Here is a 25,339-nt window from a genome sequence, read left to right as displayed (position 1 = left end):
GAACCAGATATGACACACTGCTTTGTTTTGAACTGTCTCACAACAGACACGGAAGAGAAGACAATGCTGAATAAAGTCGTAGTTTTTGCTATTTTTGGACCAAAATGTATTTTCGATGCTTCAAAAAATTCTAACTGACCCTCTGATGTCAGATGGACTACTTTGAAGATGTTTTTATTACCTTTCTGGACATGGACAGTATACCGTACACACAGCTTCAATGGAGGGACTGAGAGCTCTCGGACTAAATCTAAAATATCTTAAACTGTGTTCCAAAAATAAACTGAGGTCTCACGGCTTTGGAACAACATGAGGGTAAGTTATTAATGACATAATTTTGCAAATTGGGCGAACTAATTCTTTAACTTACCAATATTTTTTCAAGAAAAAAAAAGACAAAAGAAACCCACAATACCCAGAGGAAAAGAAAGTTTTCACTTAAACATTTACTACTGTGTGTGTCTTAGTAATTTAATTATAAATGATCCCGAGGGCCTTCCTCCTTATCCTGACCTGATGTGACCCCCATCAATATTATTTCTCTCACTTGTTCCCATAATTCTCTTTGTTTACTTTTTTCCATCCATCTCTGTGAATCTCCAAACTTTAGATTCTGGTGTGGCATAGACACAGTATTTAGTATTACTAAGGATCTAATCCACTAATAGCATTAATTCTGATTGATGCTGTTTGCAGGCTCGTAGTGGCCAAATTGTTTTCGTCTTTAACTCCCGACATCGTTTCTTGTGGCTTCACATGAAATGCAGAGAAAGGAGATGTCCATCAAATCTGGTGATTTTAGACAAACGGACTCTAGTCAACAGCTTCTGTGACAGCAAACCAGCTATTTAAATGAGATCAAGAGTGCTCTGACGGCACCGTGGTAATTACATTGCCCAGCTGCTAAACTACAGCTTCACTCGCCACACTGCCTCTAAACAAACATCATTACCCACAATCCCATCAAACGAGGATTTTGTATCTTTGACATCACTTTTATTTCTCTCAGTCTGTTTTGCTGTTACTCTAGCCAGCTGTTCTTAGCAATATTTTAGCTGGTATTTTCACAAGCAAAGCAAAAACACTTGAAATTGAAAATATGGAATGCTATATAAGCTTTGCAAAGCATTTTCTCCTTGCTTGTGAAAACATGTCAAATATTTGGTGGATAACAATAATGGACTGGGTGATATATGAAATATTTGCAATATACTTTATATTATTATGTTGGCAGTATATACAGTACAATTCAACAATATTGTGATTTTTCTATGGTTTTAACACATTTTGCTTTAGTCATTAATTTTCCTAAAGCCATTAATGATCCATTTCATTGAAAAATAAAACACTTGTACAATGTAGCATTTCGACATTTTTAGTTAAATTATGTTGTAAATATAGCAGCTAATTAATAAGTATTGTTATAATTTTAGAATGGTACATATATTGTTATTTTTTGTTATATTGTTAGTTTTATATATATAAAAGATTTTTTCTAATGTAATTCTTTCTTGTGTTCATTTATATAAAACTGTGGAGAACTTGGCTTGATTTTTTATTTGATTTTATTTATAAAATTTTTACTGTATTTTACTACTTCCTCAATGCATTTCTGAAGTACTTCATTTGAAATCAGTTCGATCAAATCCATAAAAAAAAAAAAAAACTCTGATTCAAAGATTTGTTTGTGCCTCTACTTAAAAATGTGGCATTTATGTAACTTTTTTTTTTTTAAATGTATGTTAAATTATGTTATATATTATTAAATATTGCAACTTAGTATTGTAAGTATTGTTCTTTGGTATATATATATATATATATATATATATATATATATAATTTTTTGTAATTATTTCTTGTATTTAAATAAAAATAACAAGGCAAACTTTTTTTATACTTTATTTTGATTCTTCCACTTGCTTTATTTTTTACTCCATATTATATATAGATTTTTTTTTTTACAAAATTTTTACTACTACCAAGGCATTAAAAAATATATATTACTCTGTAAAAATATTAAATATATATTTAGACTAAAATATTTTGATGAATATTATTCTTTTTGACATATCGTCTTGCTGTCAGCTAACCTTAATATTCTATAAATTGTCCATAATAATGAGCAGTTGCTGCTTCAGGTTTGGTGTGCTTGGGTGTTTTGGATATTAATGCAAGCAAAGCTTTAAATGATGTGGTACTATTGGAGCTCACAGCAGCTCCTCATTACAGCCACCTGCAAACACATGATGCACTTCTGTTATACAGGGCAAAATAACTGTGTTTGCCAAATGGAGGTTCATTTACACTCAATTATGCACCAACAAAAACCATGAAGCATGTTATTTTTACAGAATCCAATGTTTGCATAGGTTTTTCAATGGGTATAACACAGATCAGAGACAGAGAAGGTCTACATGTTGAGTAGAAGAGGAATACAAATGCGTATGCAGTATGAATGTGAATATAAATGTGTTTACCGTAAAGTGTGTGTGTATGTGTGTGTGTGTGTGTGTGTGTGTGTGTGGGAGAAACAGTGATTGGCCTATTCCATCATAATCAGACACCCAAAATTCAATTCTTTTCTCACCATCTTGTCAAGATGCTGGATTGTTCTTGATGTATCTTCTCATTTTAGCCGCTGATGGAATTGTTCTCTGTTGTAACATCTTAATTAGGTGAAAAAAATGCAGAGGAATTGCATTTAGCATGCGTCGGAGGGTTTTGTGTACCCATACAGGATCCCCCAAGATGGATTCCTGCTAAAATTTATCAAAACCAGAGATGCCATTTTGTCTAACTTGATATTCATAGCCTATTTATATCCTGTATCTTTTTGTGACCTGTCTCAGTGTGCTTGATACAAATACGGCTGCTTGACATTTATCTAGATTTTATGACTCACTTAAAGCGAAAGTGAAATCAAAATTGACAATATTTACTTTCTTAATGCACATTTGTGGTCTTATTGTGAAAGATTCATTGGCGCATTTACTGCATCTTGTGCAATAAATATTTTTTTTAAGTCACATAGGATGCATGGGATACTGGATCATTTAGACCAGGGGTTTTAAAACCAAATGTGTGTGTGTGTATATATATATATATATATAATAAGATTAAACTAACAAACTGAATAAACATTTATTTAAATCAATAGATAAATAATACATAACAAGTAGATGATAATGTAATGTAAATATATGAAAAATTATTATATAAATAAAACACAATGTTACACATATTTATAATATCGTTTTTTTCATAGTATAATTTAGTCTTTATGCATGAAAATATATAGCTACCTTTTACATTTTAGGATGGGGGCCCCTTTTCACCAGTATGATCATATTTTGGGGGTCGATGGCATCTAAAATATTAAAAAACCCTGATTTAGAGAAAAGCCAAATAACTATAACCAGGCAATGTCTTGCATTCAGTCTGGCTTCTTTCTGATATGAATCATTTCTCATAATAAATATTCTAAGAAGTGCACATTGCTTATTTAATTTCATGCAGTTATCCAAAATATTGGCATTTGAAGTTAGTACAAGTTATGATTGAATTAAGAGACTGAATCTCTTGAAATGAAATTGATTACTTGTAAAAAAAAAAAAAAAAAAAAAAAAAAAAAAAAAAAAAACCATACAGAATATAGTTTGAAATGTGCAGGAGATACTGAGTTTCCCCAAGAGAGCTCTTCTTCGGTTGTTTTAACACAGTGCTATAGAATGGCAGAAATATTCCGCGGTGCATCAGATGAGGTCTTAAATCCCTTTTAGTGCCGTGTATTTCCTGTGAATACGTGCTGTTCAATTTTTATTAAATCTATATTTGGTATGTTGCCTGCAGATCTAAAGAGAAAATTATGCTCAATTAAATTAGTCATGTTGAAACCCCTAATTAGCCATGTTCCCTGATAAGAAAACCCAATGTGAGATATGGCATTTAACCTCATCTCACCCCAGTGCTGTAACTCTCAATCCACCCTAATTCAAACAGCAATCACATCATCAGGGAGGTTTATTGGCTATTTTAACAATTTTTATTGTTATTGTTTTATTTCAGTTAGTTTAGTTGACTTTTGTTAAAAGTAAAACTTGTTAATATACATAACACACTGCTTAGTAGAAAAGTCCTGGTACACTTGTGTTATTCTGCTATACGAGATAAGTCAGCATCACCACAGTTATGGTAAACGTTTGTATGTATGGATGTACATATGGATTTTAAAATTCAATTCCTGAATTTGAATCGAATTTGAATTGGTCTAGCAAACAGGATGCAGAATTGCAATTCAAATTTGAATGTAAGGAAATAAATATTTTTATCTGATTATAATTTGATTAATTTAAATGTAAGTTTTGTGTAAACAAGCATTTCATTTCCCAGAATGCATGGCAATGTTAAATTGTAATTCGGTAAATTCCTATGTGTTGTGGCCAAATGAATTGAATTTCAAACTCGTGAACTGAAAGAGGACCAGTACTTTAATTCTGAATTTTGCACAACATGGCACACAAAGTTCTTTCCTTCACAACATTGATCTTTGCATGCACTTTCTGCAAAGCTGCTTGAAACAATATATACTGTGAAAAGCACTATATAAATAAACTTGAATGGAATTAAAATCATGAAGGGCCTGAGGGTCCTGCTTAAAAAGACGACGACCTTCTTGTGTCTGGAGATAAAACCTAAAGAGCAGATGAATTCCGAGCAAAAGGTTCTCTGTGAGGGAAGAGGAATCATCCATCATTGGCTACAAACAGGTTGATAGCAGAGAGGCTAATTAGCTGAATCAGTTTTTCGACTCGGAGTCAGTGGTCCAACCATATCTCAGCCAACCAGGTGAGGAGAGACTTGGGTAATCTTTACACAGGAATCTGCCCCGGGGTGTAGGAGATACACTTCAGTCAGCTCTGTTGAGTGTTTCAGGCCTTCGTTTCCCTCCCATTGAAGTCTGCAGAAGGTGCCTCAGGTCTGGAAGACTTCCTGTTGTGTTCATCTTTACAACCCTATAGACTGCACACCAGTTGCTCTTCCTTCACACATCATTAATGTTGTTGATAGGTTGGTCTTGAAGCTCCGTCCCCTAGTCACAGACCATCTGGACTGGCTGCAGTTTGCTTACTCCACTCAAGTAGGTGTAGATGACAGATTCACATGCTTAAATGCCACGATTATATTGTATGATACTATAGCATTCTAAAGGTCATGTATTTGATTCTACTTTGACATTTGAAACTGTATTGAGATTTGTGATCAAGTTAAAACAGAGATGAAAATGTTCTTCCAGGTTTAAACTGTGGTCTATAACTCATCCCATATCAGTTTCTTATTTTATTTTTATTTTTACTGCTTTTTATTTGACAGATATGAAAGAAAACAGCTCAAGGACATCCGTATTTTAGAACATACAGTTCTCCAGAAGCTCAGGTTAACTGCTCTAATTTGACCATCTATCTATCTGTGTTCTGTTATCTATCTATCCTTCTATTGTTATATCTACATTGTTCTATCTGATGTTTTATTACCTTCAAACAAGATTTTGTCAAGTAAACATTTGAAATTTGATAAACTTTGCTTTTCAAGATAAAAATGCTGTTGGCTTACAGCTGATAATTACATTTAAATTCATTTTACTTATACTTCCTTGCATTCAAATCAGAATTGCATTTCTACATCTTGCTTGCTACCTCAATTCACTGTAAAGTTAGCAATACTAACAGCAATTTTAGCAATATTACTTTTAGCAATACCAATAGGTTGAATTTGTAATAGTATACTAGAATACAGTGCTCATGCAATTTTTACCTATCATTATCTGGCAGAAATAGTAAGAGAAGAGTGCAAGTACGCTATTCCGAATTCAGCCATAGTAATGCTGCTTTAGCAAACAGTACTTATAAATGTGCATCATAAGTCTCCAAGTCCACTTCGCAGGCAGATTCCAAACTTTTTGTCTCTATCCTAAACAGATGTACGTAAATCTGGTAGTGGTACATTTTCATGTTGCTTTGTACAGTACCAAATTTCATACTTAAAAAATGCAATTTTTATACCCTTTATATTATTTCATCATTCTTTCTGTCTATCAATCATTCTATCTATCTACATTTTCGAATTGAAATGTCCAGTGAGTGACACTAAAAAGAGTTCAGTTTTATCAAAAACAGATGAACGTGCATCTTGCGAAATTTTACATTGTTATACATATTTTGGCAATTTGGAAATGAAGTGTCTGGTGAGAGGTGATAAAAATGCTCTTGTAAATAATGTACTGTAGCATCTATAGTAAACCTTTCCCTAAACCTAATGATAAAAACAAAGGCAAATATGAGATAAAACACACACACACACACGTTTGTTTTTGTGAAAAGTGGGGACATCCCATAGGCGTAATGGTTTTTATACTGTACAAACTGTATATTCTATCACCATTCAACTAACCCTAAACCTCACGGGAAACTTTGTGCATTTTTGCTTTCTCAAAAAAACTAAATCTGTATGATTTATAAGCGTTTTGAAAAATGGGGACAAGGGTTATGTCCTCATAAGTCACCCTCTCCTTGTAATACCTGTGTCATACCCATGTCATTATACAGAGTTGTGTCCTGATATTTCACAAAAACAAGAGCACACACACACACACACACACACACACACACACACACACACACACACACACACATTTGCCATTTTTGCTTGTTTCTACAAGTCTTTAAACTTTTTTGATTGTGACCTGTGTTCCAGGAAATTTGTACCTGCAAGTGCAATGTTATACCAGGTGTGCTACTGAGCAAGTTTACAATGTCAGAAAGCCATACAAATGCAGTTGGTTATGTGATGCAAACATCAAAATGTAGCTATTAATTTACATACGTTTTGAATTGTATCATAAAATAAGTCTTTAATCAATAATCTGTGCCATAATCATTATTTATGTGAAAAGGGAATCAAAGTTGGTGTATTACTGCCACTAGTGGCCATTTCAGCTGGAAACTGCATTTAATTGGATGTATGGGTATGTTTTTAGAGTTTTGCAGAAATGGAGGCACAGGCACGTATTTCCAATGAGCCTGTCTAGGTTGTCCATTTCATCCAGTTTCTGTTTTCATTATCCTGTGCTTTAACTCTAGCCTTGAATTACCCTGTAGCCATCAATGAATCCACCTCAACTAATAGATTCATCTCTAGCTCTGCTATGTCCGGTTGGGTTATAAGACATCAAGGTCTATTTCTGTTTTACTCGCATGAGCGAAATACATTTAGGGCTGTGGTAATCCTGAAAGCCTGATGAGAGAGATACTAAACCAGTAAATACAGCCACCTGTCTCAGGGATCTAATTAAGAAATGAAGCACAACATATAATTTAGAACCAAACAATGTGCAATTTCCCCTTCAGGCTCTTAAATTGGTGTAAATGATGTCACCCTGATGGCCAACTGATCCAGTAGTAGGGGTTGATGTCGAGGCTATGAGTCCATTACGACTGACCTTGTCTCCCAATTGCTCTGTGTATTTCTAAACCACAAGCTTAAATACAGGGAATGGTGTGTGTTGAAGATGGGAAATGGGGAAAATTATACATAATGAGAACATGAAGTAGAGAAAATAAGAGGAACAGTTGTGTAAAATCTGTGTGTTATTTACCAACCACCCACATACCAGTTAAACTAGGCATTATCTATGTTGGTATATTACAGCATTTAACCATGCTTATAATTAACTGCATTAAGCATTAGACACTCAATAATTCGCTATTTGCCTGCCACAATTAATATTATTTTTAATTTATATACAAATATTTTATATAAAAAACTTTTTAATCACTTTTCCGTGACTTTTTCCATTCCAGGATTTTAAAATCTCCTGTTATTTACAGACTACTAAAACAACACAAACAGCACATGCAAATAAATGAATTGATTAATAATTTGTAAGTGTACTGTACATTATGAATTCAAAATAAATGTCAAGTATTTAATTAAGATAAATTAAGAAATAAACTGAATGAATTCTGAATTAAACTAATTCAATTTGTAACATTTAAATACAGTTTGGTAAAGCATCTGCATTTGCTTTCACATTAATTTAACACATTTTATACAACAGTGTATCAGTGGATGCAGTTCTTTCTAGTAAATGCCTCATTTATATCTATACCATGACCTTAAATGATGGAAATAGGGAAATGATAAGTAAAGTATAAAAGTCAAACAGATTGCGTTAACAATTTAGATGAGAAAATACAGTGTACTATTACCTTTTTTTTTTTACTATTACTAGCATATCGGCTGCTTATTAGTACTTATAAAGCACATATTATTGCTTATTCTGCATGACCATATTTTAGATCTCTTAACCCAATCCAATAACTAAACATAACAACCACAGCAACTACTTTACTTAATTTCAATAAGCAGCTATTTTTATTGAAGGAAAACTCTTAGTTAATAGTGAATATATTTTGCCTAATCTAAAGTGTAAATGAGATTGTCTGAAAACCTGTTTGGATCTTTAGAGTGGTTGAGTATTGCTTTCACTGTCCTGTTTTAGAGCCATTATGAATATTTAGCTTTGAAGCAATTACTATCCTCTCTGTGGTGGAGTGAAATGTCTAAGCATGCATCATGCCTTCTAATTAGGAGCTGTAGTGGTGAACTAGTTTAGTTGGAGCATTTCATGTAACATGATTGTAATATCACTGAAGTTTATCTACACTCCGACCTGCCACAGAAGAAAAACCTTTACTCAGATTGAAATCTGAAGAGAGAGAGAAAAAAGCATTTCTACAAGACATTTTGTTTAGAGCCGTTCCTAGTCCTGCCTTTTATTCATCACAGAAAAACATCTCAAGGGTTGAAACATCAAAGAGCTGAAGGCATCAATCTTAAAGCAAGATGAGAGTGACTTGCTGCTGAAATAAAAAATAGAAAAAAAAAGATGTTCTTGTGGGCATACGGTGGGCGGATGGGTGTTGGTCGGTTCAATTCAGGTTCAATTCATTATTGGACTGCCAATAGCATTGTTAATTAACATGCATTGCTTGCATTATTTTCTCCATTAAAAAGAATCCAGGTATTCTGATGAAACGAACATTTTAATAGAAAATCCCGCTTTTCTCCATTTCATTATTTGATTACTGCTGTCTTAATCAATGGAGAATTTACGCAAACATCCTTTTTAAATGAAACTCTGTACATTAATTGCATCAAGCAAAGCGTGCTGACTTTTGAGAATAAACTGCAACTTATAATAAGCTTAATTTGCATATAAAGAATGTCTGTTTGAGCAAAGAAAGAATGACAGTGACTTAACTTTAATATGCAAACAACAACCTATCAGTGCAGATGGTGCTTTGTTAAACTACATTTTGTGGGTGGTTAGTGATTAAGATGTTTTTGTGCTGGAATCTCATGCACAAAAGTGATAGGTGTTTGGTGAATTGCTATTTGGCTTTCAAAAAGTCATTTTAAAAAGCCAACGTGAGATTGGAGATCCAGGAGGGCGTAAACAAGATGTCCAAGAGACAATGTGGTGGCAGGCACAATCAGGGTTTGTAAACTGACTAGTACAGCCCTAAATCAGGCCACAGATATTTATGGGGATGCTAATGACAAGTCGCTTTTAATGTCACGTCTCAACCTGTGATTGCACACTGGGTTGAGTGATTTGGACGTCCTGGCAGTTGTATTTATCCTAGTGTCTTCTGTCAGGCTGGCAAGGGGGTGAATCTACGTCAATTAGACTGGTTAATGTTCTCTCTCTCATTCATTCATTCTCATCACAAACATTTTTGTGGTTTCTTGAAGGGCAAGAAAGCACATGGCCTTGTCGTTCTGCTCTGCCAACAGTGGACTTGTCATTGGAAATCTTTCCCATTTTAGATTTTTTTAATATCCTTTGGGAAATGTAGGGGCACTTGGTCTATGGACAGCCCTTTTTGTCCGCTCAATTTCATGTTCGGTTCATGCAGTGACTCAGAGCCACTAATGTGTTCAACTGAGGTCAGACCTTCAAACACTAGCCTGCTCCATTATGTGTGCATCTCTGTGCTCCGTCTATCATTTATGTGTCTTTGTGGACGGTGTTTGAGAGGACAGACTGTTCTTGTTCAGAATTGTAGGCACAGCATGCAGCTACGTTATACATTTTTTGTTAGTGTTATTTGCCAAAGAAAGCAGCACCTTTACCATTGCACATATCGGTTAATGACAGAAAAATGGTGAATGAAATGTACAGTATTTGGCAGACACTTTTATCTAAAGCAACTTACATTGCATTCAAGATATACATTTTACCAGTTCATGCATTACCTGGGAAGCTAACCCATGTCCTTGCATTGCTATAGTAACACCATTCTCTAATGTTTGAGCAACAGGAATGGGCTTGAAAGTAGGAAGTGAAGGTTGAATTTTGACTTGGGACTGTATCCAAACATTTGTCTACCATTCAGAATAGCACAGTTGACTTTTGCAGAGCTTCGCTAGTATAAAAATTTAGTTTTTATTACCATTTTATTGAAATTAACGGTTGTAAATTGTGAGATTAATCACTTTTAATCACACTCAAACTTATTTAATTTCATTAATATATTATATTGATATTTTTTTATTTTCTATACATCTATAAGTACTCTTAAGGAAAGGTAGACAATATGTATTAATTATATTTAAATATTTATGACATTTATTTATATATTTATCTGTGATAATTATATATTTAATAATATTTATTATTAGGCTCAGGAACAATTAAAAAAATATTGGGATTTGTGTTAATTCAATCAAAATTGACAGTAACAACTTGTATTACATAATGCTATTCTTTTGAACTTTCTATTCATCAAAGAATCCTGAAAAAAAATTATCAAAGTTTCCACAAAAATATTAAGCAGCACAACTTTTTTAAGAATTTCTAATAATAAGAAATGTTTATTGAGCATCAAATCAGCTTATTATGATTTCTGAAGGATCATGTCACTTTTAAAACTGGAGTAATAATGCTGAAAATTCAGCTGTGCATCTCAGGAATAAATAACTTAAAAATACATTTAAATAGAAAACAGTTACTTTAAATTGTATAATATTTCACAATATTACTGTTTTTACATTGGTCAAATAAATATAGCCTTAGTGATCAGACTTCAAAACATGAAAAAATCTTACCAACCCCAAGTATACCTGCCTGTACCCTATCATCCCATTTCAGGGTCAGCAAAAGGTTTGAAAACTCCTTACTCATTATGCATACACAGAGCAAGAGTATCTTGTCTAACTAACACATCCATAGGCAAGTGTAAAGCAGGTTCTGCACATAAATATGTATGCATGTCCACACAAACACACACACACACACACACACACACACATTTGTTTTTGTGAAAAGTGGGGACATCCCATAGGCGTAATGTTTTTTATACTGTACAAACTGTATATTCTATGGCCCTACACCAACCTTACACCTAACCCTAACCCTCACAGGGAACTTTGTGCATTTTTACTTTCTCAAAAAAACTCATTCTGTATGATTTATAAGCGTTTTGAAAAATGGGGACATGAGTTATGTCCTCATAAGTCACCCTCTCCTTGTAATACCTGTGTCATACCCATGTCATTATACAAAGTTGTGTCCTGATATGTCACAAAACATGCCCCCCCCCCACACACACACACGTACACTCACACACACTTCCCTGTTGCACTGCATTCATTTTAGCTGTGGAGAGCAGTAGGGTACCGCTGCATACTGCTGCTCTCCCAGTAACGCTTTAAATAAATAGTTCACAAGAAATTAAAATCATGTCATCATGTACTTACCCATAAAGGCCAATTTATACTTCTGCGTCGGGTGCGCGTAGAAGGTACGGCGTAGCATACGCATTGACGTGTACCATACGTCGTACCCTTCGCCGTACCCTGACGCGCACCTCCTCAAAAATGTAACTACGCGTGTAACTACCCATCTGTGATTGGTCGGCTTGGTAGCATCGCATTTCCGGCTACGCATTTCCGGCGTGTTCTTCTGCACCGCCCGCCATTTTTAAATTCAGAAGTTCAGGTGAAAGTTCAGTGAAGAAAATGGAAATGGACCAAAATTAACTGTTTTTCAACCTCAATAAGCTCCAACTCCAACATGATCCGCTCTCTTTCAGTCGCCATTGCTTGTTGTAGTAGCCTAAACTCAAAACACCCGCGAGGAATCTAAACACAGTGGAACATTAAAACCCGCCCTACGTGCGTAGCCAACGATGTACACTACGGCGTACCCTCGACGCAGAAGTATAAATTGGTCTTAAGACTTTACTTCTTCCTCAGAACACACACACACGCACACACACACACACACACACACACACAAAAAACAGCAGTAGGGAAGATTTTCAATGAATGACAGCTTCATATACAGTACAGACCAAAAGTTTGGACACACCTTCTCATTCAAAGAGTTTTCTTTATTTTCATGACTATGAAAATTGTAGATTCACACTGAAGGCATCAAAACTATGAATTAACACATGTGGAATTATATATGGAATTATATACATAACAAAAAAGTGTGAAACAACTGAAATTATGTCATATTCTAGGTTCTTCAAAGTAGCCACCTTTTGCTTTGATTACTGCTTTGCACACTCTTGGCATTCTCTTAATGAGCTTCAAGAGATAGTCACCTGAAATGGTCTTCCAACAGTCTTGAAGGAGTTCCCCAAGAGATGCTTAGTACTTTCTGGCCCTTTTGCCTTCTGTCTGCGGTCCAGCTCACCCCTAAACCATCTGGATTGGGTTCAGGTCCCGTGACTGTGGAGGCCAGGTCATCTGGCGCAGCACCCCATCACTCTCCTTCTTGGTCAAATAGCCCTTGATGCCTTCAGTGTGACTCTAGTCTCACATAGTCATGAAAATAAAGAAAACTCTTTGAATGAGAAGGTGTGTCCAAACTTTTGGTCTGTACTGTATATATATATATATATATATATATATATATATATATATATATATATATATATATATATATATATATATATATATAATGGGTATAGAAAAGAATCATCCCCCTTAAAAAATAACAACTTTGTCACATAGCTAATCACCTTCTGAATGGTTCACTAAGCCATTTGACTTACCGCTGTGATCATCACAGCTTTACTGAAGCATTTCAGTCCTTGGTAGTGCAACTAAAGCAAACAATCGACTATAGGTAACAAAGGAACTGTCAAAAGATCTCTAGGATAAAGCTGTGGTCAGGAGATGGATACAATGTTTTTTTTATTCAAAGGCTTTATCAATGCCTAGAAGCACTTTGAAGTCTATTATTAAGAAGTGGAAGGTATTTGGTACAACACAGACCCTCTCTGGATCAGGACGTCGCTCCAACCTGGATGAAAAACTGGTCAGAGAGGCGAACAAGAGGGCAACCAGCAACTCTGAAGCAGTTGCAGGAATTTATCACAAAGAGTGGTCATTGTGTGCCTGTGACAACAATATCACACATTCTACACAAATGTGGCTCGTATGGGAAGGTTGCAAGAAAAAAGCCATTCCTCAAGATAGGCCATACGCAGTCACGACTGAGCTTTGCCAAAACACACCTTTAAGATTCTTAGGCAGAAGAGACTAAAATTGAATTATTTGGCCTCAACACCAAACGATATGTCTGGCAGAAATCCAATACAGCTCACCATCCAAAAAACAGCATTCCTCCAGTAAAGCATTGAGGTGGTGATGTCCTGTTATGAGAGTGCTTCTCTGCAGCAGGGACTGGAGCACTGGTCAGGATAGAAGGAAAAATGGATGGGGCAAAGTACTGTCAAATTCTTGGGGAAAATCTGCTGCCCTCTGCTAGAAAGTTGTCAGTGGAAAGAAAGTTTAATTTCAAACATGACAGTGACCCAAAGCACACAGCAAAACAGAGCACACAGTGGTTAAAGGAAAAAAAGGTGAATGTCGTTGCATCTAGTCAGAGCCCAGACTTAAACACCATTGGATGTTTCACTTTGAGTAAAAATATATCTGGATAAAGCAAAAACTGTGTCCATTTTCACTTATATATATATATATATATATATATATATATATATATATATATATATATATATATATGTATACAAGTATATACACAACCAGATACAATAGGGTACAATAGGAATGGTCAATGGGGAAAAATAAATAAATAAATATATATTGTTTGATACATACAATATTTATATTTGTACATTTAATAAATCTATATTCTCCATATAATAAATAAATATACACATACATACATACAGTATATTGGCTGAAAAATATATTCCAGTACATTTAAGGCCAAGTCTTTTAACACTGTAAAATGAAGGGCTTAATAAAGAAAGAAAAAAACATTTGATCTAAACATTAAGGCTGTAGAGCAGTGTTTACCTCTCACTTTGAAATGCTTTGAATTTTTGCTTTTAATATGCATGGCTGTCATTCCTGTGAGCCACTTTCCACCGCCAGAATTTTTACCAAATTATCTCAGAGTGCCTTTGCTTCACTCTCCAATCAGAGCAGCTGATAACAAACATGTCATCAGACTTTCAGAGTGGCAGTTCATATGAGAGAGCAGCTGCCTCTTTCGCTGTCAATGTTCAAATATTTATATTTCATTATTTATATGCGCTCTTTAGTACATTCTAATGAATGTAAAGTCTCACTTTGTCCTGCATTTTGTACATTTAGAGATAAGAAAACAGTCCTTTTTCTCAACTCTCAGTCTGTAGCTCAGTGTTTAATAGTTTTAAATAATTTAAATAGTTCTTAAATAATGATGAAATAGCTGTTTAATCTGAAGTAACTTGTTTTTATGTGGGTGTTTGTGAGGATTGAATGTTCTCATTATAAACAGCGATTATGTTGTACACGCAGAGCTGAACGTAAACAAGCTGTAACTCATTCTCTGTGATTACTTTGCATTCACCTGTATTTCAGACGGCTGCAGTAACAAGTTTGTGATAAATTTGTGAGTCAGTAGTGTGCTGAACAAGACAAACAGCTGCGTGATCGTGCGAAACATTCGCTGTAATTCTTCTTGTATGTGATTAAGTCATTGTGCCATGTTTAATGTTTGTTTAATGTTTGTCTCAGGTACACAACAGAGAGGAAGAAGCTTTCCTGCAATACAAAAATTTGTGGTGGTTGGTAAATCATAGAAAACAGGACCACGTTTTAAAAACAAAACACAACAAAAAAACACGATATCTGGATTTAAAAAAATAAAATAAAACAAAAGATTTGATTTTTAGTAATGAATGTTTAGTTAAAATATTTCATTAATAATTAGTATTATTAACTAATTTATTTATGTTTGTTTTTTATTTAATTTATATGTAAATAAATAAAGAATAATATTATTGGTGGTGAGTCAATCTCAGAAAACAGGACCATGTGTGGAAAAGAAAGTCAGATTTTTAATTGTTTAATTTAAATATACAAAATAAAAAATATTTATTGTGTTTGTTATTTCATTAAAAAAAATGCTATTATTATTCTCAGAAACAGTATCATGTGTGGAAAATCATGATTTTTAATATAAATCTATATATTTTTAAATAGATACAAATGAAATTGTTTATTTTTTAGGAATACATTTAAAAATAATTTAAAATAACTATTTTTAAATAAAATAAAATTTAGAAACAAACATTTTGGTAATAATATGTATTTAATACAATTTAAGTAATAATTAGTATTATTTATTTATTTAAATGTTAATAAATTAAACATAATTTTAGCGTTAGTGGTGCTGGGTCAATCTCAGGAAACAGGGCCATGTATGGAAAAGAAATTCAGGATTTTTTATTGCTAATTTAAATATATTATAATATATATATATATATATATATATATATATATATATATATATATATATACATGTATATGTGTGTGTTGGTATAATGGTGGTGGGACGATCTCAGAAATCAAGACCATTTGAGAAAAAGAAAATATGTATGTATGTATGTATGTATGCATGTATGTATTTATTTATTTATTCAGTTTAACAGGCTACCACAGAACTAGAACAAGAAAATCGCCTGTTATTGTGATGGGGAAAAAAAAGAAAAAATTAAAAAATCACGGGGGACACAAATGGGGCAAAGATGACACTGTTTCGTTAAAATGACCCACACTGACTTCTTTCCTGTCACATTGAATCCATCTTTTTTGTGTCACTCTCCCCAGATTTTCCCAGAAATGTCATTGCAGTGTGTCAGAAACACAAGCCAGGCAATTAAGTCCTGTCATTGACAGCATTTCTTCAGTGTCCTTTTGATAAGAGCACTCTCGTGCATTTAGAAGTTCCATCACCACAGAAAGTCATTCCCCCCATCAATCCCACCTCCTAAATCAATCCCCCACCATCCCAGACATCAATCCCCCAGTGACGGACAGCGTCATTTGATTCCATGTCGATTGATTCTGGACTTAGTATCTGGAAAGTGCAGAGATCTGTAGTTAAGACAAAATGAAGCGAGGACTTCCATGCATTCTGGTCAGATGGTGCTGTAGAAAAAGCAATAAGCCAATATGAGTGCTGCTTGCCTGTGCGTAACTGTGATGTAAGAGTGTTTTGGTTTGTTACCAGCAGTGTTGTGGGTACTCTATTTAATTAGAGTACTCTAATTACTTTTTTCCTGAAATGTGTAACTTAACGCGTTAGTTTCGTGCGTAAGTAATCAGTAACTTCGTTTTTTTTAAAAAAAAGTAATCCGTTATTTTAAGGAAAGGAAAATCCCGACTGCCGCCTGCTTTTTGTCAGACAGTAGGCCTAGGTCTACTGTGCCACCTGCGGATGTATCAGCAGAGCCGAAGCTCTGTGATCGTAAAGTCAATGGCTGTGATACGTCTGTGCCCTGCGCCTGACCCTGTGTGTGTGGGGTTTTTTTCGAACTCCCGGCAAGATGGCAGAGAGGACAGCGTTTGGTTTATTGTAGTACGCACATTATTTTCAATTTGTCAACGAAAAAGAAAAGAACATAACGGTAAAATGCACACTCTGCGTTGGTGAAAAGCTTCTGTCGACCGCCAAAAATTCTACCTCAAATTTAAAAAAACATCTCGCATCCAAACACCAATCTAGCACTCTGGTAGCAAAGCCTGCTGAGGAGGATGACGGTGGTGCACCAGCTCCAAAACAACAGCGTTTGAGCATTTGAGCGCACCCGTGGAGAGGCTTTTCAGCCTTGGGAGTCTCGTTCTTACTCCCAGGAGAAATCGACTGTCGGACAAACGTTTCAAAAATCTGCTTCTGCTACGTTTTAATCACTACTTTGAAGAGTAAATGTAAGAGGACTGTGTTAAAGCGAATTTAGGCTTGTGACTGTGAGTGACACTTTAATAACAATTAGTTCGGCTATTAAGCGATTTGTGATTTGCCTGTGTGGCAGTGAAGGATTTAATTCGGTTTGTTATCATTTTTGTTTGACAGGCAGCTGTTAATTTCTGTTAGATCGTTGGCTGGCTGGTTGTTCATCATTTCTAAATGGATTTAAATCTGCAAGCCTGTTTAAGGTTGTGTTTACAAGTAAGCATACTTGTACTTTGATAACTGCATTATTTAAAGTTAAATCAAAATCAGGAGTTATCTTGTGGTGCTCATAATATACAATAGCCTAGGCCACCCGGGCTGGGTAGGTGCGAATTTTGATTAATAATATGTTCTGTGATAATAAATAAATAAAACGCCATGTGGAATAGCCTATTGCTGACTGTCTTTCCTGTTATTGTTATCCTGCAGTCTTAATTTAGTTGGATGACTGACGTTATTCATTGTCGGGAGTCACGACTTCTAGGTGCATTTAAAGGGGCCGAGGGCTGTGTCTGTCATGTGTGAGCCACTGCAAACGGCTTTTAATTTTTGGTAACGAATGAGTACTCTAACGCGTTACTTTTATGAATAGGTAACGCTGTATCATAACTGATTACTTTTAATTGATGGTAACGTTGTAACCTAACTAACTACTTTCCAAAGTAACTATACCCAACTCTGGTTACCAGGATGTTGCTTTGTGGTTTTGGGTGGTTGATTATTGGTCCAATGCAGAAGTGCTGACCTTCAAATCACTGTATTATTCTAGTCTCGAAAAATGGCTTGGGTCTCTCCTTCAGTGTAAGTCTACGGGATTTTTGTTGCCCATTTTGTTGCTCACAAATTGAAAATCATAAAGTGAGCAAAAGCACAAGCAGCACAATTTACTAACTTTCCCAAATAAACATTGACACATGATTTGGCAAACTCTATAAAATTCAACTGTTTAGTCACAGCTCTGTTTATTTTATCAGCATTTTCGCTTCAAACGTGGCTTCAATTAGACATTTATAAAAACAGTAAAATATCATATTAAAATGTTGTGCGTAACATAATAAATATTCATGAGTTAAGTATTTTTTATGCTTTGATATCGAGACAGCACGTATAGTTTTGCCTGAATCTTGCATACACACTCGTCTCTCTCTCTCTACCCAACTGCATTATGGGTATTCCTGCCAGATCGTGATCATGACTCAAAACCCCGGAAGTTTGAGGAAGCACCTGGGGTGTTTGGGTAACAGTCACATGGTTTTAACCCTGAGTCTCTGCTCGCTGTGCAGTTAGTGTGTTAGACTATCACACGAGGTGTAGGAGTCTCTCTCCTGTCTTCTCTGCGTGTGATTGAGGGGATTTTCGGGCTGATTGCTGCCTTAGTTCTCTAGTGTTGCACGGCAGGGTCTCGGCAGAGCCACACACACGTTCACTGAGTTGGAAAATCACACAGGATGTCAATTGGAGGGTATTCAGAGACTTTTAATGAGCTCACAGAGCGTGGAGGTTTTTAAACTTAAATCCTTGTCTTTTGTGGCTCTTGAGCCGCCTGCGCTCAGATCCAGACGTGCTGTAACTGGGACTCTACTGTACTGTAAAGGGCTTTTAAAACGTGCAGTTTATATAGTAACACCTACACACACCTATCTGTTTTGAGGGTGCAGCAGTGGCAGTTCTGGTTCATTTGATGCCTTTGGCTAGATAAGGAAAATATTAAGAACTTTTAAGATGTATGTATATATGTGCGTTTGTGCTTTTGTGTGTCTGTGCGTGCGTTCGTTCGTTCGTTCGTTCGTTTATATTTATATTTATATTTATATTTATATTTATAGTTATAGTTATAATTATATTAATTTATTCATTATTTATAAAATACACATTATTATTATGATCATTATTTTTTTCAATATTGTACATGAATAAATGTATTAATTATTTAAAATATTTTAAAAAGTATATTTTAAATTGGAATACAAAAAAGTAATTCAATAATAAAAGAAATCCAACCTCACACCAACTGCAAATAATTATTTATTATTAAAAATTTTATTTATTTGTTTATTTCTTAACACGCGATCATCCTTAATTTTTTATTGACAACATGTTTTGTGTATTTGTATTTTTCATGTGCATGTGCTGCATGAAGCTTAAAATATTCAAGAGTGTTTAAATAAATAACGCAACAAGTACATTTATTCATACATTTATAAATACATTTATAAATACATTTATAAATACATTTATGCTTGCTTAGTCCTTTGTTGTGATAAACAGTAAAGTGCGTTCAGCTGAATTAAATTTCCGTTTCAGTCTGCTGTAAACAAATAATTTCCAATAATTTCTCATTTGACCCCGAGGACCACTGGGTAACTTTTTGGATGAATTAGATGTGTTGCTCTCAACCTTTTCTGAGGATGGTACTCCCCTAGTTATGCTTGGAGATTTCAACATCCATCTAGATAAACCTCTGTTTGCTGATTTCCACTCTCTGCTTGCCTCTTTTGATCTTAACCGAGTGTCAACTACTGCTATACTCACAAATCAGGCAACCAACTGGACCTTATTTATACACGACACTGCTCTACTGATCATGTTCTGGTTACTCCACTGCACACGTCGGATCACTTCCTCCTCACTCTTAACCTCAACATGGTCCCTGACACATCACTTACCCCTCCACATGTCATCTTTCGACGTAACCTACGCACACTTTCACCCTCTCGGCTATCTGCAATGGTTTCATCTTCACTTCCTTCCCCTAAACTGTTTGCATCTTTGGACACGAACAGTGCTACTGATACTTTCTGCTCCACTCTTACATCTTGTTTAGACACTGTTTGCCCCTTATCTTCCAGGCCAGCCCGTAACACCCCTTCTGCCCCTTGGTTATCTGATGTTCTACGCGAACACCGTTCTAAGCTTAGAGCTGCTGAAAGGGTGTGGCGCAAGTCCAAAAATACTACTGACCTTATTGTGTATCAGTCACTCCTATCTTCTTTCTCTGCTCTGTCTCCTCTGCTAAAATGACATACTACCATAACAAAATTAACAATTCATCCAACACTCTGCTTTTTAAAACATTTTCCTCACTTCTTTGTCCTCCTCCTCCCCCTCCTGCTTCATCTCTAATAGCTGACGACTTTGCAACGTTTTTCATTAATAAAATTAAACACATTAGTGCACAATTTTTTACACCACAATCATTCAAGCTCATATCACCAGCAAACTTACACTCATTTACATCCTTCTCTTCACTCTCTGAGGCAGAAGGCTCAAAACTCATCCTTTCTAATCACCCTACTACTTGCCCGCTTGATCCTATTCCATCTCATCTCCTTCAAGCCATTTCTCCTGCAGTTGTACCTGCACTCACTCACATCATCAGCACTTCCCTCCACACTGATGTTTTTCCCTCATCATTTAGACAGGCACGTATAACTCACATTACTTAAGAAACCCAACCTAAACCCATCTCTTTTAGAGAACTACAGACCAGTTTCCCTTCCTCCTTTCATTGCAAAAACACTTGACCGAGCTGTGTTCAAACAAGTCTCTACATTTCTCACACACAACAATCTCCTTGACAGCAACCAATCTGGCTTCAGAAGTGGACATTCAACTGAGATGGCCTTGCACTCAGTTGTTGAAGCTCTAAGACTGGCAAGAGCAGAATCCAAATCTTCAGTACTTATCCTGATTGATCTGTCCGCTGCTTTTGACACGGTTAACCACCAGATCCTCCTATCAACCCTACTGGCAAATGGCATCTCAGGAACCACACTTCAATGGTTTGAGTCTTACCTATCAGATAGGTCTTTCAAAGTATCTTGGAGAGGTGAGGTGTCCAAGTCTCAACATCTAACTACTGGGGTGCCTCATGGCTCAGTTCTTGGACCACTTCTCTTCTCTGTCTACATGGTATCATTAGGTTCTGTCATTCAGAAACATGGCTTTTCATACCACTGCTATGCTGATGACACTCAACTCTACCTCTCATTTCATCCTGATCATCCGACGGTAGATATTCGCATCTCAGCTTGTCTACAGACATTTCTTCCTGTATGATGGACCATCACCTTCAACTCAACCTTGCCTAGACAGAACTGCTTGTGATTCCAGCAAACCCATCGTTCCATCACAATTTCACCATTAAGTTAGGCACATCAACCATAACTCCTTCAAAAACAGTTAGAAGCCTTGGAGTTATGATTGATGATCAGCTGACTTTCTCAGACCACATTGCTAAAACTGTCCGATCCTGCAGATTTGCTTTATTCAACATCAAGAAGATCAAGCCCTTTCTTTCGGAACATGCTGCACAACTCCTTGTTCACGCTCTTGTTCTGTCCAGGCTGGACTATTGCAATGCCCTCTTGGCAGGTCTTCCAGCCAATTCTATCAAACCTTTACAATTAATTCAGAACGCGGCAGCAAGATTAATTTTTAATGAGCCAAAAAGAATACACGTCACACCTCTGTTTATCAATTTGCACTGGCTTCCAATAGCTGCTCGCATAAAATTCAAGGCATTGATTTTTGCCTACAAAACTACCACTGGCTCTGCACCCATTTACCTAAATGTGTTACTTCAGACTTATGTGCCCTCTAGAAGCTTGCATTCTTCAAGTAAACGTTGCTTGATTGTGCCATCCCAAAGAAGCACAAAGTCACTTTTACGGACTTTTAAATTAAATGTTCCCTCCTGGTGGAATGACCTCCCCAACTCAATCCGTCTTCAAGAATCGGCTTAAGACCCATCTCTTCCATCTTTATTTGACCCTCTAACTTTAACACTCACTATTCTAATTCTATTCTTAAATAAATCTAACTACCTTTCTAATCTTTTTGTATTCTATTTTCTTTTCATTTATTATGCAATTGTATATGTGTGTGTGTGTGTGTGTGTGTATGTGTAAATACCTCTAACTAGCTTGCTCTATTCTTTTTTTATTCTATCTGTTTACTTTTTATTTATTATATTATTTAAAATCCCATGCTACGTGTACTTTTAACCTAACTGAGACTTGTTATAGCACTTACAGTATATATCATTGCTCTTTTTGTTGTTTTTGATTGCTTCCACTGTCTTCATCTGTAAGTCGCTTTGGATAAAAGCGTCTGCTAAATGAATAAATGTAAATGTATTCAACTAATACCTGAAACCCACAGCACCTTGATGTTAAAATGCAGCCCTTTATTTCCATGCACTTTCTATGTTGAATTTAAATAGCCACAGCACAGCGTCACATCAGCGCAGATGGTGACCGGCTCCACTGGATTGCGGGTGGTTAGTGAATAAGGAAGTAAATAAGGGGCTTAGTGAATTCACCCTTTAGCCTACATTCATTCTTTGCAGATGTGTGATCAGATCCGTCATAAAACGAGAATAACGTGTGGACAATTGATAATCCGGAAACCAGCTGCCGTAAAACACGAGCCAGAGAGAGATCAGCTGACAGATGCTGGATGATCATCTACAAACGCTCCACACAAGAGATTTATCTGATAAGAGGGGCAATTTAACACATCTTTGCTGATTTGCGAATGCTCTCGCCTTCCTGTCCAGTATCATCAATACGGTTGCCAGTGCAAAGGCTCTAAATTACAGGCTGCTGATTTGCCGATTGGAAGAAGAAGAGGAGGAGGCCTCTGTCCTTCTGAGAGATCGAGGTGGTGTAAAAGCTTGAACCTCACGGCACTGTAATTGGTCCTGGACATCAGTCACAGGAATGTTTTTAAGGGGACAGGTGGTACAGAGGTTGTATATTTGCTATAGTTTATTACAGCACTTGTTCTCTGTCAAACTGCTTTTTTGGATTCAGCCACAGTTTATCATCCATGAAACCCCCAAGAGTTGCATACCCAAAGGAGAATATTATTGCTCAAAGGTTTCACAGCGCAGGGGACCTCAAGGAATAATTCCCATGAAAATGAAAATCCTGTCATCATTTCCTCTCCCTCATGTTCTTCCAAACCTATATGACTCTGTCCTTCATGGAGCACCAAAGTAAATATATGGTTTAATTCTCCAAACAACAAAAATAAGTAGGAACTCGTCAAGATAAAAAAATAAAAGCGTCCAAACGAACTTATATGTACTATATTCCAAGTTTTATGAAGACGTACGATAGCTTTGAGTGAGGAAAAGCTGAAAATTTTTATCGTTATTTTCTGAAAATAAATCCCTCATCTGTAGCTCAAAAAATCTCATTTGTTCCAGGATTTGGCATAATGATACAACTAAATTTTATTCCACAAAGCAAAGAAATTGTATTATTTTTATTCTATTATATATTTAAAATATTATTATTTTTAATTGAAATCCCAAAAAAAACATAATTTATTAAACCAAGAAAAGAAAAAAAACTTCAACCACACACCATCTGCTGAAACATTAATGAAAATGCTATTTATTTGTTAACACATCATCAACATTTATTTATTTTTTGCTGTATGTAAAAGAGATTTGTCAAAATGTTTTTCTCCAGGTTTTTATGGAATGATAGACACAAATGAGACAGTTATTGACAATATTACGGTTTTTACAAAAACGTTTAAAGATCTTACTAACCCCAAACTTTTGAACAGTAGTGAAACTCTGACCTTTGTCTGCAAATTTTGGTGCCTACAAATTTTTGAGGCATTGTTGAGATTTGTTCTGAAAATCACATGTGAGATTACTGAGGTCTTTTTCTCAGGATAAATATTGTGGTCACAATTTAGAACCTTATAGTTAAGATCTAATGTGGTTGAGTTGTGCTACACTTAAAAGTCCATTTAATCTAATTTCTGTATAGGAGAAAAAACAATAGATTTCAAAGGATAATTATAGTTTTTTTCTCTGGGCAGAAGTGAAAGAGATGAAGTTGAAAGCTAGAAAAAGAGGTATGCACAAGCCGTGTTCACTGAAATGATCCCTATCCAGCATAATATTTTATTTTTTATTTTATTTTATTTTATTTCATATTTTGATCCCATGGCTGCATTGTGGCTTGGTAAATTACAAGAGGGCATATTTCACTATTCCAATTTCTGTCTCCATGAATGACTGCACACGTGAGAGTGCGAGTGTGTCTGTGAGCGTGTCGGTGTGTGATTGAATGTGTGAGCCTTCAGCTAGCACCATTCCCACAATGCAGGTAACCTTGGCAACTAATCCTATTTACAGAGTATTGGATCCATTATTCAAGCATTTGGTCCCGATGATAAATACATCTAATCTTCAATTCTCAGTGACATTAGAGAGCTTTAAATTCTAACAGGCATTTGAAGACGTCGACACAAAAAACTAGTGTCATTTAATAATCAGATACAACCTTGATGTGACATGATTTTTGTGAGTTTTCTTGTTTCACACCAAACACTAAAGCAGAACAGCTGCTTGTGCAGAACTACATATAAGTATTTCCTTTAAAAACTGTAATGCATTCAAAATGGTTAACAGGAAATGTGCTGTTTAGCATTCTGATAAAACTGATTATCAGAAACTGATTTTTTTTTTTCTGTCAAATCTCATTTACTTAAGTAAGAAGATCATATTTACACAAATCGTAACTCAGACCCCCAAACTATATCTATAAAGTTATTCAATTGTCTGGATTCAGTAAATTTACAGATTAGAAAGTGTTTGTTTGTCTTGTGTCTTTTTTTTTTCTTCAAACAATGAGTGTAGTAGTTTACTAAAGTATTGTTTGTTACTAAAACAGTGTGTGACTGTGTGTGTGTGTGTGTAGTGTGTGTGTGTATACGTATATATATATATATATATATATATATATATATATACAGTAAAGACCAAAGGTTTGGAAACATTACTATTTTTAATGTTTTTGAAAGATGTTTCTTCTGCTCATCAAGCCTTTTTTTGATCAAATATTTAAAATATTTTTTGATCAATGATTTATTTGATCAAAAATACAGAAAAAAATTTAATATTGTGATATATTATTACAATTTAAAATAATTGTTTTTAAATTTATTATACTTTAAATTATCATTTATTTCTGTGATGCAAAGCTG

The 25,339-nt window shown here is 35.3% G+C and overlaps 1 protein-coding gene and 1 long non-coding RNA gene across 4 annotated transcripts in view; one reads left to right on the top strand and one right to left on the bottom strand.

Moving 5' to 3' along the window:
- The window catches only part of LOC132124244 (RNA-binding Raly-like protein), a 129,031-nt gene that overhangs the window by 46,182 nt on the left and 57,510 nt on the right, over positions 1-25,339 (top strand). The window lies entirely within an intron of this gene.
- Positions 159-25,339, bottom strand: part of LOC132124246 (uncharacterized) — a 252,992-nt gene continuing 227,811 nt past the window's right edge. The window contains exon 2 of the long non-coding RNA XR_009426735.1: positions 159-215. This is a non-coding gene — a long non-coding RNA (uncharacterized LOC132124246). The remainder of the gene's footprint in view (positions 216-25,339) is intronic.

The sequence above is a fragment of the Carassius carassius genome, chromosome 42 (assembly GCF_963082965.1).
Source record: "Carassius carassius chromosome 42, fCarCar2.1, whole genome shotgun sequence".
Classification (NCBI taxonomy): domain Eukaryota; kingdom Metazoa; phylum Chordata; class Actinopteri; order Cypriniformes; family Cyprinidae; genus Carassius; species Carassius carassius.
This window is presented reverse-complemented; position numbering and strand designations above follow the sequence as displayed.